This window comes from Leptonychotes weddellii, chromosome 8 (genome assembly GCF_054177405.1).
Source record: "Leptonychotes weddellii isolate Sample4059 chromosome 8, ASM5417740v2, whole genome shotgun sequence".
NCBI classification, from domain to species: Eukaryota; Metazoa; Chordata; class Mammalia; order Carnivora; family Phocidae; genus Leptonychotes; species Leptonychotes weddellii.
The window spans coordinates 78,187,666-78,202,447 of NC_138376.1; the positions used below are offsets into that span (position 1 = coordinate 78,187,666).

Consider the following 14,782-nt stretch of genomic DNA (forward strand, 5'->3'; position numbering starts at 1 on the left):
CGACTGAGCCACCCAGGCGCCCTAGAATTATGCAATTTTTAGACCTTTCATATTGACTTATTTAGCAATATGCATTTAAGTTTTATCCATGTTTTTGTGTTCTTGATAGTCATTTCTTTTAATCACTGAATAATATTCCACTGTATGGAAGGACTGAAATTTATGTACCCCTTCACACACTGAAGGGCATCTTGGATGCTTTCAGTTTTTGATGATGATATGCAAACTTTCATGTATAAGTTTTGGTATGGACAAAATTTTCAAATCAGTTGGATAAATATGTAGGAGAACAATTGCTACACTGTATGGTAGGACTCTGTTTAAAAGATGAAACACTGGGGCTCCTGGGTAGCTCAGTTGGTTAAGTATCTGCCATCCGCTCAGGTCATCAACCCAGGGTCCTGTGATAGAGCCCCACGTTGGTCTCCCTGCTCGACCGGGAGCATGCTTCTCTCTCTCCCTCTGCTGCTCCCCCTGCTTATGATCTCTTGCTCTCTCATTTTCAAATAAATAAATAAAATATTAAATAAATAAATGAATAAATAAATAAACAATCAAATAAAAGGTGTGACACTGTGTTTCAAATTGGTTGTACCCATTTTGGACTGTTGCTCCATATCCTCATCAACAATTGGTATTATTAGATTTTTGCATTTTATCCATCCTAATATGTGTGCAGTTGTATCTCATTATTATTTTAATTTGCAATTCTTTACAGAGAAATGATGTTGAACAACTTTTCATATGTTTATTTATCTAATTTTATTTTATTAACATTTATGGCTTTTAACACACTATGAAATTTATAAATGTGTTTATTTTTCTCATGGAGCTTATGTCCTATAAGCCCCAGATGGTTTTCATCTATTTTATTCACTGAAATATCATAAGCACAACCTTGACATACATTTCTTAATAAATGACTACAGAATGAATAAACTCTGAAGTGCATTTAAGGAAGAGGAATAATGTATACTAATGAGGAAGTGCAGCCAATGAGGCAAAAGAAAAATAAGGGACATCTCTGCTATTATAGAAGCAAGAGAAAAAGTAAACAACTATTTGGGCTTCAGAAGAGGTCAGTAAGACAAAACCAATGCTTAGTCCATTAGATCTGAAAGTTGGGATGCCATTAGAGAATGTAATAAGTTTCTCAATGGAGATGTGGGGATGAAAGTATTGTTTATTTTTTTTAAGTATTGTTTAAAGAATAAACAAGTAGGAAAGGAAAAAAGTTGGAGACAGAACAAAAACAACTCATTCAAGGATTTTGCTTTTCTTGTGAACAGAGAAAAAGAGCAGTAATTGGGAACAATAAAGGCTCAAGAAAGGATATGTACCACACGTAACAAATGCTAAGCATGCTCCTCAGCTGATAAGAATAACCAGTATAACAGAAATTGGTGGTGTAGGAAAGGAGAAAATTATAGGAGTAAGTATATAGGAAGGTAAAATTCAGAACAAAAATGGAGGGGTTTTGCCACAAGTGTAAGGATATTTTATACATTATAAAAAAAGGAAAAGAAGGAAAAGAAAAAAAATGGGTACAGACAGATGTAGACAGATTTACTGGTGGGAAATCAGTGAACCTCCTTTCTACACTTATTATTTTATAGAAAGGACATCAATGTATAGTGAGAAATAAAGATGACAGTGTCATAAAGATATGTAGAAGAATGAAGAGAGAGGGAACAATAATGATAACAAATCGTTTTGAAGAATGGGAAAGTGAACATATAGGACAAAGGTAGAAATATTGTCAAGTAATATCAAATTTCCAAATGGAATTTATGACTGTGGATTAAGTATTAAAAGTCAGTGCAATTGCACAAAGATGCAGTTGTGGTTTTGGCACAAAACGACATTATTAATCTATAAGGACTGAGGCAGAGAGGAGTAAATCAAACAAGGTTACATTTTAAGAAAATGGTATGGTAATGATTGGTATGCAATTGTTATGAAAAGATTTGTACAAGGATATAACAAGAAATCCAATGTGTAAAAGAGATAATGGCAATATGAGGGACATGATGACTAGTACAAACAGGAGTCGATAGATGTCTTCATTAAGTTGTATAATTTCTGCATTGGAATTTACTAGAGAAAATCAACTAGTAGGATAGGAGTTGATGACAGATATTTTGAAAGAGAGAAATTATTAGTGTTTTGATCACAGTTATAGATGGCTGAGGAGTGGTAGAATAAACGATCATTGTAGCTCTGGTATAAGAACTAAGAGACAAAACTGTTGCTATTTCAATTATCAATAATGGTGACAGGATTCTAGTGAAGATGAAAAGAGTAAGGCAAGTGCTAAAATGATTAAATAATCAATGAACAGGTATGACTAGAGTTAGGTAGTTGACAGTAACAGAGATGAAAAAGTCTAATTGTATGAACTCCAAAGGAGACTGGGCATTTAAAGGAGGAGGAAGAATAGTTTGGAAATAATGCTAGGAAGCAAAGTAAACATACACAGTTAAAGAAATTAATAGGTTCCAGTCTAGCTGCCTGAACTGTCCATGGTGTGGTCACTTAGGTGTCCAGGAGGACCAGGAAATTGAGACCTTGCCTTCTTTGTAGGAAGGTGATGTGGCACTCCAGATGAGGTGTTGTGTCTCCTGGAGTAGCAGGCTTGGCACTGACCCTCTGACTGATAGCCTGGTGATCTTAGGAGGTGGATCAGGAGAAAGATATAAAAATGATCCTTATCAGGGCACATGGGTGACTCAGACAGTTAAGCAGTTGACTCTTGGTTTTGGCTCAGGTCATGGTCTCACAGTCTTGAGACTGAGCCCCATGTGAGGCTCCAGGCTCAATGAGGAGTCTGCTTCAGATTCTCTCTCTCCCCCTTCCCCTCTGCCCCTCTCTTTTCTCATGCACATGCTCTTTCTCTCTGTCTAAAAATAAATAACTAAAATATTTTTAAAAGATCCTTATCTTCTCTAGAAAAATGATGTGAAACTTATCCATTTAGGGAGTTTATCTTCATCAATAAACAACAAGCAACAATTGAATAACTTGAAACAGAGAAGGGGACATGAAAAGAATTAAGTTAAAAAAAAAAAAACAACAACCTTAAATCATCCCAGCTGATGGGAAAAGAGTTAGAGTTATTGCAAGGAAATTAATAAGAAGGCTCCTGCTAAACTCTAAGGAGAGATGGCAGTCAACTAGATCGGTGTGGTGCTGTTGAAGAAAGGAAGCAGACCGCTACCAACCATAGATTAAGAGGAGTTGAGCCATATTTTCTAAAACATGAAAAATTTCAGGAGCTTTCCCAGAGGACTGAAATAAATTAGATAAGGTTATACATCTTTATGTGTATAGTATAACTATATATACAATCACAAATTCAATGTATACATATGCAATGTATACATACATAACATTTTTCATCTATCAAAATATTATTTAAGAGCAAATTTTATTATTAACAAGGTACTCAATATACTTGCCTTTCATGTTTAAAGGGCCATAGTTGCAATAGGCACTATCATATTTCTCACATTCATTCTCTTTATGAATCACTTTATAGTACTGATTTTTTCTTTTTATTTCAAAATAAAATAGTCGTAAACGGGTTTATAAACTTTCTTATGTGGGATCATAATTTTTATGTTACTTCATCTTATTTCATGATATTGTATATAAATAGCCATTTAAACCACAAATTAAACCAGATCAGATTCTGTTTCTGCTTTGTTTTAAACCGAATCTTGTTGTATGAAAATTTCACCATTTAAATTTTCAAGAGTTTTGATCATGGCTACCATTTAATTCCTTTCACAATGCTTAAATTAATTAAATGTAAAGTCTACTTCTGTAGATCATATGAAAGAACTGTACATTTACCTTGTCCATATCTTAAAGATATTATTAATGGGTTTTCAAAAAGCAACAAAACTCATTCAGTAAATCTATTTCCTTTTTGAGATGTATACATATGAACTATTTTTCGTCGTATCTCATAGTAACACATCAGGAAACAAAGGCCTCAAAGAGAATAATTTTGAAATATATAAAGGGAGTTCAATGGTAAATGAAGAAAATATTGGTAATTCAATTCAAGTTCTCAACAATTCCTCTCTGAAAAAATATGCCTGGTATAAGACCCTATTATGATAGGAAAGTTATAATTACTGTTAAATATGGAAATAGAGTGCTCTCAAGATGGTTGTGACTTTGTGATCTAAAATACAAGAAAACCACCAACATTATGAGTTATTTTCCTCAGAATAAAGATATTTTAGTGAATAAATTTCTTTCCCAGAAGTTTCATTCCCGCAAGGGCAAATATGAGGACAATCTTGATTAACAATGGCAAAAAGCCCATCAGATAAAAGGACCAACTGAAATTGCCAAAGCAACAAAGAAATGGAAAATAAGACCGTGTCTCTTTACAGAGATTACTTAAATGAATTACTAAGGCATGCCCTGTCTACACTACACAGACACAACACGCACAAAATTTCCATGGAGCATTCTTGTTATGAAATACTGTATAGGCTTTTAAAACTCTGTTGTAAAAGATACAAATATTTCTATATAAATTGGTGAGAAAAGCAAATTTCAGGAAAGAATATGTAGTATAATATTTTTAAAAAATAAAGACAAGATTATATACAACATACTGTATGTCAGCGTCAGTTACCACAATTTATTACCTCTCAGCTCCAGAGCCACCCATCACTGACCTCATTGTCACAATGGAGCTTGATGTTATAAATACCTTCCCATTGCCAATAGAGGTGCTGGAGGGACACTGCAGGATGAAAAGGATTTCTCTTGTTGACTCTAGTGTGTTTTTTCTTCATTTTCCCCTGTGAGACTCAGCAGCCAGCAACCCACAGGGCCATCAGTAACGCTCCTCTTCCAGTAGTGGATAAGTCTTGGTCTGCCATCTGGGAACCAGCTCAATCCCAGGATAACCCAACTTCTTCACCATGTAGTAGACTGAAGTCTTGCCTTCTCCAATGGATTCTGAACCTCATCCTTAGAAAGGAAGGCAGGGGAGGGGGGCACTTTCAAGTTTATGCCTTCCTTGGTTTCCTTCTGTCAGCTCTAGTTTCTTCTTTAGAGTTCTTTTATTTCCTCTTGGAAACTAATCTCTTATAAATATTTAATTAATCTTTATAGTAAGCCTTCTCTATTCAGATTACTGCATGGTTTCTCTCTCCTGACTGGACCATTATTCACACACACACACATACACACACACACACACATACACACACACACACAGGATTAGAAAAAATATATTTGAAATAATTAGCAGTGATTATTTCTGGATGCTTGGCTTTGAGTGCTCTTTATCTTCTGTATATTTTCTGTATTGTCTAAATTCTCTACAACAAATATACATAACTTTTGAAACCTGAAAATATACAACACATTTAAGTAGGCATTAGTAAACTCTCCTAAGCTAAAAAAATAAAAACATATCCAGTATATTTAAATGATATTGGGAATCTAAATTAAAAAAAAAAAAAACACTTAGGTTGGGAGATTTTTATTAATCATCCTAGTTTTATACCGTATTCTCTAAAAGGCCTAAAATGAATTTAGAAAAAAGTAAACACAATGAAATTAATTCAACAAAAAATGTCAGACACTTATGATATCGCAATTGTTATTACAAACTAATTGCTGTTGCAGACAAGAAAAAAGAAGTGGAATTACTTTTACAAACTTGTCCTAGATAAAAATTGCTCTATTCAGTGCCCTTTTAATGGAAAGTGACAGAGTATAAACCGACCAGACAGTACAGTGGATGCATTATCAGCACGCTGACATGGCCTCCTTTGCCTGTTCTCTCTGATTTAATGTCATCAGACGCAAGGTGATTTAGAACATTCTTAGTAATAATGGAGAGGCTGAAAGCAGATGTGTAGATATTTTTAATGCCTTTTTCCTCCCCTTAGGTTTTTTTTTTAGTTAGGGTTATACTGTAGAGACAATGAGTATGTTGCAGAATGTAATGAAAATGAATATCAAAAGCAGATTGCATTGACGGGAAAAAAAATATTTTTATTCTTTCAAAAGTGGATTATCATCCAGTAAAAGTAAAAAAAAAAGTCTGCATGTGTGTGTATGCTTTTTTTTCTTTCAGAATTTTAAAAATTTACAACTTCTCAAGTGCCTCTGAAATAAAAGAATAATGATTAAGTTACCAGACAGAGGACTAGTCATATTCCAGTTTTCAGTAAGGTGCTTAAAACAATGGTGCTTAGGAAAACTCTGGAAATTTATTAATTCACACCTTTCTTTTACGGTATGCCAAACAAACAAACAAAAAGTGTTCTAAATACTAGAGATCATTGTAAGATTCTTTTAAGTAGCCTCAGGTCATCTGTTTTCTTGTAAGTCAATGTCCTTAAGGGTCTTCATATGTAAGACAAAGTTGATATTTTTCTCAATTACTATAATCAGATTTTCAAACTTTATATAAAACTTCTTAAGGCTTGTATGCATGGCAAGTTAACACATCTAAATATTTATTTAAATTTACTTTTATAACAGCATATATTATCACATAGCTCTATCAATCTCTGTCCTTTCCTTTCTTATCTGTGCAAACTCAGAGTATCACTAAACATTGAATCACCCTTCCCCATAGGTTTACAAATAAGACATGTAATTGTGAAAATTGGCTCTTTGAAGGCAATGGTAGTGTATTACTTGTTTATCTATGTTTCCCAATGATTTCTGTTATACAAGGTTGCCGTTAGCTGTATCACAGCCCCTCCACATACATGGCACCTTGACTTGCACACCAGCAAGCACACTAACTTGAAATTCACATGAACTTCTATTTTTTTATTATCCGTGAATAGCCAGGTCAGACACAGCTCCAGCAGGATCTGAAGTAGTCCTGGACAATACAGGAAGGACATGAAAAGTTCTATTCCTTCTTTCTGGGGTGGTCTCAAATTCATCTTTCACTCTTAGCCTAGTATCCTAAATGCCTGAAGCCAGAGCAAGTCTACGTCTTGATATCCTCATTCTCTTGAGAAGTTTGCTTTTTAAATTCTATATCTTATTGCTTACCAGTGGCTGGATCTGTCAACTTATCAGAGAGAATCAGATTGGGATAGAACTCTTCCTTCAGCTGCAATTATTTAAGCTCCATTGAACTCCCTCCAACATCCTAAAACACCCATCTTCCAAAGGGGGAGAGGTGCCTGCAGCTATCTTAGATAGGCTCTTCATTTTACAACTTATATTCCATTTTATTATTTTCAGATAATCACTATCAAAGACCTTTTTTCATACTCTGACACTTCAGTCTTTTGCTGCTCAAGTTGCTATATTTCCTTTCTCCTTTTTGAGATGAGTCCAAATTGACAGGGTCTGAATGCTCTTTTACATCTATGGTTTGTACCTGCTTACATATGCTTATAAAATCCAATTTAATTTTAGTTCTTTTACTTGGAAAATTTGAAATCTCCATCATTACACCTCTTCTATCAATTATCTCTAATCATTACTTCTGCTTCAATCAGTTACCTTTTATGATTCACAATTTATGGCTCATTTATTCATGTTGAAGTCTAAAACTTTCTTCCTTGGAAACTTTTCTTATCCCTGGATGTTCTTTGATGTTCTCTGATGCATACTTAATCATATGTGTGGTAAATACTGTTAAATTCTCAACATAGTGCTAAGGCAGGGTTTCTCAAACTTGGCATGCATTAGAATCAGTTGGAAATGGAACACAATTCAGTGCCTGAGCCACACATCAAGAGACTGTAATTTTACTACCCTGGGATGGAGCTCAGGTATAGGTGATTTTAACACTGCATTTGCCCCTCCTCATTCACCTCTTTCCTGAATATGATTCACATGCAGTCAGGGAAGAGAGCACCTGGCTAGACCACGTGATATAGAGACAAAAAGTGAGAGGTATAGTTTCTTCTTCATTATCATATTACATGAAGAGACCCAACAAAGAAACACAAAATAATCAGAGCACAATTAAAAGTAAATTTACTGGGGCGCCTGGGTGGCTCAGTCGGTTGAGCGGCTGCCTTCGGCTCGGGTCATGATCCTGGAGTCCCAGGATCGAGTCCCGCATCGGGCTCCCTGCTCGGCAGGGAGTCTGCTTCTCCCTCTGACCCTCCCCTCTCTCATGCTCTCTATCTCATTCTCTCTCTCAAATAAATAAATAAAATCTTTAAAAAAAAAAAAAAGTAAATTTACTGAACTTCATATAAAAGTCTAGAGGGTAGAAAAAATTAAAATGACAATTATTATCAGAAAAAGATCTGTACAAATAAGAGTAACCAGTGAAGTCTTCATAGAATATACACAACTTAAGTTGGATATTGTGCATTTGGGTAAATTCAGAGAAGGGTGAAGGAGATATTAAAAATTAGGGGGGGGTAGTAGTGACAAATGACAAAAGTACTGAGTCATCTCCTGTGTTGCAGGAAATAAGTAGATCTGTTTGACTAGAGTATGAGTGTTTAAAAATTATGAGAAAAAGAGTAAATAAGGTGTCAAACTCAAGAGAAGAGTCTATCTGCCTCTTGACCCATTTTACAATTCCTAATGAAACAAACATCAGGTAGTCAACGGATTAAAATAGTAATATAAAAACTGATGTCTAACTCTGCCATTGGAAGATACCATGAAATGATCCACTATGCATGAAAATAGGGACATAGTTTCATTAACATAGAAAACTAGGAATATTCTCATCTATATGACAGAAACATCAATTATTTGGTTGTTAGAATGCACACAGGGCCAGATTAGAAGAGACATAGGATAAACTCTCAATTTTTTTTTCATTCCAGTGAAAGAATGTCTGAGAAATAAAAGAAGGGCACCTTCATAAAATCATAATCTGAACCCTCATTTGGAAATGTGAATACAGCCCTGCGATATGCAGGATAAGAAGTAGCAACCAGTAAGTGATATTGGGAAGATTTTTTTCATTAAGTGACTACCATAAACAGAAAGCCTGCAAGGCAAGGTTTCCTGTGAGAGTAGATGATTAAAGAACAAACTTCTAAGTCATAGAGACCCACCCCAACCTCCACCCCTGCTCATTCAGGCAGGCCTACCATCCTACAAGCAAATTATTAGAACTCCTACTATCTCAGAGCATGCAATGAGGCAATTTGAGATTTAAGTGCAAACTTTGTTTACAAGAAGAGTAACTTAGGCAGTTTAATTTAACTTTTTAAACTCAGTTTTCTTAGCTGTAAATTGGAACTACTAGAAAAGTATCTACCTTATGGGTATGTTGTATAGAATAAGCTCTTTTTATATCCTGGAAGGTAGAGCTATAGTCACAAGAAACATGGATGTAGTGGAAGAGCATCCTTACAGAGTTAACTTCCACAAGATATAGAAAGTCAATGATGCATGTCTTATTCACAGAGGAGACCACCAAGACTGGAAAGGTCCCATGGCAAGTAATCTGCACCTCTGAGCTTCTTCTGATAATCAGAATCTGCAATAAGCACATTCCAGCTCAGTAAATATTCTCCTGGAGTGGATCCCAAAGAAAGGGGCTACCTTATAGAATCACAGTAACTGCCATTCTAAAAATACATATATATTTACCACAAACAAAAGATATTTTAGAACATCATAATAAAAATGTTGATGGGGTACTAAAACTTGAGAAGTAGAAGGAAGTTCGATGAGAACTCAAAAGGGACATAAAAGCTTGAAGCATAAAGCATAAAAAATATGATAGGCATGGGTTTATAGTCAGGCTATACGATCTATTTAAGAAAGGACTTCCTAAAAGAGATACTATATCAGACATCATAACTGAATAAACAGAAATAATAATAAATAGATGAAGTAATGGTGAGAATAAAAATAATAGCTATGAAATAAAAATTATTAATACAGAAATACATATTTAGATAGATTAAGCACACATATATTTCACTTTTTTATTGTTATGTTAATCACCATACATTACAACATTAGTTTTTGATGTAGTGTTCCATGATTCATTGTTTGCATATAACACCCAATACTCCACATATATTTCAAAAACTGGAAATACCAAACTCAGAGACAAGGTTTTTTTTACCTTTTGGATAGAACTGAGCACTAAGAGATACTAGTGAATTTTATTATAAGATATTTACCACTATTTAACTTTTTAAACTATTTGTATAAAATACTGTGGAAAGTAATAAAATTGATTTAAAATATAATTACCAACAAAATAAAATATTATGGAATCTGCGTGAAAATTCTGAAAAAAATTAAAAAGCAATGATGCAATATGGAAGGGAACAAAGAATTTGCTTGGGAGAAGATGTATTCAACGAAGAGAAGGGTGAAAAAAGGAGGAAGTGATACTTGTCTTACAAGCTTTGGAAAATCTAATACAGACTATACAAGACTTTTCAAGAGACCGGGAGGGGTGGTAAAAAGGATGATTCATTCAGAGAAATGAAGATAATGATACCTGAAATAATTCATGACAGAACTAAAATAGCAGCATTTAATTCATTATCAAAAGCAGATATAGAATTGCAATAAATACAGACATTGGGCTGCATAACAGTTGTGGCAAACTTACACAAAATTCAGAGGGAATGGAAAACAGAATGAGAATGAAAAATGGTATTAACTACTGTCAGGAAGAAGTTAAAGCTTCTGGCTTGGGATTATGTCACTTCTTTTATGAGTGATGCCCCAGGGGAGGAACTAAGCAGATAACCTGGTGTAGTCTTTTTGTCAACTGGACCTCTGGGAAAATAAACTAACGCTATTTACTAGGAGGAAGAAATCTTATCTCTGAATTGCCCTTAACATGATCTTCCTAAGAATTCCCTATAGTAAATAGTATTCAGGATCTATAAGGCATGTTTCCCTGGGGAGATGCACAACTCTGAGGTTAAAAATGGAGATGATTCAAAATGGACATGCTCCCATTGTGTGAGATGATACTATGAGCCTTACCTGTGAATCATGTCTATTACTCTGGAACAAGGTGAACATCCAATGTAGGAAGACAGGCTCTGAGAAGCTACCCTTGATGTCCCAGAACTCTGCTTTGAGCTTTTTGATTTCTCATATCCTTGACAGTAGTTATTAAAGCTTAATGTTGGGTGACATCTCTGATCCATGTGAGTCTGATTTTATAATAATATCTGTGTGTTAGCTCAGCTATGAATGACCTAAAATAGAGAAAGATAGCTGAATTTCAAGGTAGTTGAACTTCAAGATGATAACTGAACAGATGACAGAAAATATATATTTCACAACACTTCTGAAAATAAAGTTGGAATCTACAAAGAAAAAAGCTTCATTGTGTTCCAGTATATATGTTTATATCCATTATTCCATTTCCACGTCTACACACACACACTCGAAAACCCACAAACCGGATTAGATAGAGATGACAAAGAAACAGATATAGATATATAGAGTATCTCACATGTTACAGATGAGAAAACTAACTCAAATGCTCAGGTTACTTGTACTAGGATTGCTTCATTTGAACTGAAAAGATAACCTGTGCTTCCAATTTAAATTCTTCAGGAATAGGTCTTCAGGATTTAAGCAACAGTTCAGTTCTAGCCCATTCTACAATAAATAATTTGATAATTCTCTTTGGTTTATTTATTTATTGAGAAGATTCAGTTATGACAACTTCTAGTTTTCACTTTCCATTAGTTGACTTATAGGATCTAAATAATTTGGGGTGTTGGGTAATTATTTATTAATTCTGGACACGGAGAATAAAATAAATGAAGACCTAAGCCACTCTTAATTCTTAAGTTTTTAAAGAGTAAATTAAAAATATGATAAACTATCAAAGGTTTTTGTTTGTTTGGTTGGTTGGTTGTTTTGTTGTTTTGTGTTTTTTTGTTTTGTTTTGTTGTTGTTTGTTTTTTTAGGATGATACTGTAAAGAGAATACCTCTCAGGATACAAGGAACAAATGCAGATAAACATATTGCCCTTAATGCTTCCTAACAGTCAATCATAGAATATGGGTGATTATGGTTTTGTGTTAGAAGTAGAAAAACTTAGAAATAGCAAGTTTTGGCTTATAGATATGTGAAATATTTTTTAGTTGCGCTATTACTGGCACTGAGCAGATTACGAGACCATGCAAAACATCTTGTAACTAATAAAATATAAAATTCTGTCCATGTGATGTTTTCTTTATTACTTCAGGACTCCAAAAGCACCACAATCACTTAGAGAATGGGTCCTAACAGCCCAAACAACTAACTTGTCAAAAGCCATTAACAGTATTAATTATAGGAAGCACCAGATACATGATCAGTTTCATTTTAAATAAAAGGGAAATGAAGCACATAGGAATTAAATAATTTGCTATGATACATAGAAATGAAGATGTGGGGGCGCCTGGGTGGCTCAGTCAGTTAAGCATCCGACTCTTGATTTCAGCTCAGGTCATGATCTCAGGGTTGTGAGATAGAGGCCCAGGCCTGCCTCAAGCACCATGCTGAGCCTGGAGCCTGTTTAAGATTCTCTCTCCCCCTCTTCCTCTGCCCTTCCCCCACCCACCCATTCGTGCTCTCTCTATTTCTCAAAAAAAAAAAAAGAAAGAAAGAAAGAAATGAAATGAAAATGTGATTTCAACCAGAGTGTTTGATTCAAACATCCTTTCTTTACATAACTTTCCACATCTCTCCTCACAATACCTGCTCCTTTACTTAGTGAGTTACATTTTGAGATGTCTTGGGGTAGAAAAGTAAGCACAAAACTATGCTAATCAGGGCAAAGTCTGCAACTTCACAATTATTATCATTGCTTTCATGGGTATATGCAAGTTTTTATGAGTAAATCAATCTGACAGACTGATTCCCAGTCCAGAATACCTTGTATGAGCTAATCATTGTTAACATAGATATGTTAAGTGATTTGCTAGATTTCAAATCAACATAAGCCAAATATTCTATTCTATTAACAAGTCCTTACTGGGAACTTTCTATCATATGCTACCTACTCAGATGAGTTTCTTAGATTCTGTTCTCTGAACTCTAGCAAACCATATGAATCTTGAAAAGAAACCCTGGGACTTCCATTTACTGGGCTTTTACTTACTTTGTATGTTTACCACTTCTATAAAGAGTAGAGGATTGATCCTATTACATATATTAAAATATAACTATAAAATAGGGATGAATTACACTGAATTCTGTAGTTACTTGATTTTATGTGGCACTGCAAAAAATTCACAAAATATATCACCCACTTTTCATGGACAACTCTTAGTAATTTTTCAAGTCTTAGCCTGAATATCAATTACTCCATGATATTTATCATCATAAATATCACTTCTCATTATATAACAAAGCCTCTTGTTATCAAGTTTTATAATACTCTGTATGTTCCTTTACAACATTTATCACAGTGTAATTATTTAATTTTATTGTGTGTGTAGGTATTCAATTCCTATTTCTTCCAATTGACATGTCATCCATGGGAGCAGGAATGTTATCCCTCCTGTTAACAGCTATTTTCTGAGACATCTCTTAGCCTAGAACAAAATACTCACTCGGTTATATTTGCTGAAAGGTGGCTCAGTCGTTAAGTGGCTGCCTTCGGCTCAGGTCATGATCCCAGGGTCCTGGGATCGAGCCCCGCATTGGACTCCCTGCTCCGCGGGAAGCCTGTTCTCCCTCTCCCACTCCCCCTGCTTGTGTGCTCTCTCTCGCTATCTCTCTCTGTCAAATAAATAAATAAAATCTTAAAAAAAAAAAAAAAGAATTGAATAATTTGTAATATTTCTGAAGCACAACCTTGTATCATATGTACTGAGAGGCTAGTTAAGTGGGTTGTTTCTAGTTGTCTCTTCAGGATCAAGATTTTAATTCAGCTTTGCCACTTAGATTTTGTGCATGATTCAATTTAATGACTCAAGCTTATAAGGGAAACACCACTCTTTTTTGGGGGGGGGTTGAGCATACTGAAAAATATATATACAATAGTTGTATACACAAAGTTCAGATTTCACCAAGGTTATTCAAGGGCTCCCTCTGAATATAAAGGATGTATCTGTACCTCAAAAATATGTCCTCTGTTGGGTGTATCAGTTATCATTCAGTAAAGTAATCTAAGTTGCTAGGACTTTGATGTTCCTGATTAGGGAGGCTTGCTCTTTGCACATGACGATATGCACACGCACACACACACATACACACACACACATGCACATTTCTAACATAGAGTTGTCATTATCTTTTGAATGCTTATTTATAGGAAATGAAAATTTCCAGAAAGAACATTTCATTTCCTATAAATCTAAGACAAAAATCCATTTTTATTGGCTTATACTAGTTTAAGTCAGTTCAACTAACATATTTCAGTCACAAAAATGAAACATCTTTGGTCCTTCTGAAGCCCACAATTTACTAGCTATCTGTCTACTCCAAATGAACAACTTCAACTCAGGCAGATTGTGATAAATGTTCTGATATAGGTACAACAATTTATGTATCTCATTTAACAATTTATGTTAATATGCTAACATTTAGCAGGGGAACAACAGACTATTTCTTCTTGTCTCCCTTCCTCCCTTCATTCCTTCCTTCCTTTTTTTTCCAGGTAAGAAGAGATAACAGAAGATAAGACTGGGATGATCTGTTATGGTCATATTATAAAAAGTCACAAATACCACTGTGGAGTTTAAATATTTCTTAAACACCATATACTGGACACTATTCTGTACATTCAATGATAAATATGTTTTGGTCCATGTCTTCCTAGAGCATATCATCAAACATCATAGTAAACAAATGAATCAATCATGCATTAACTGATAA

The 14,782-nt window shown here is 34.6% G+C and overlaps 1 long non-coding RNA gene across 17 annotated transcripts in view; it reads right to left on the reverse strand.

Annotated features, from left to right (window-relative positions):
- LOC102742234 (uncharacterized) overlaps positions 1-14,782 on the reverse strand; it is a 676,629-nt gene that overhangs the window by 365,021 nt on the left and 296,826 nt on the right. The window contains exon 1 of one of the 17 annotated variants that reach the window (XR_014147832.1): positions 10,942-11,570. The exons of 15 other annotated variants lie outside the window; for them this stretch is intronic. This is a non-coding gene — a long non-coding RNA (uncharacterized LOC102742234). Of the gene's footprint in view, positions 1-10,941; positions 11,571-13,521; positions 13,685-14,782 lie in introns of those variants that run through there. One more of the 17 variants, XR_014147844.1, reaches the window with a different exon arrangement.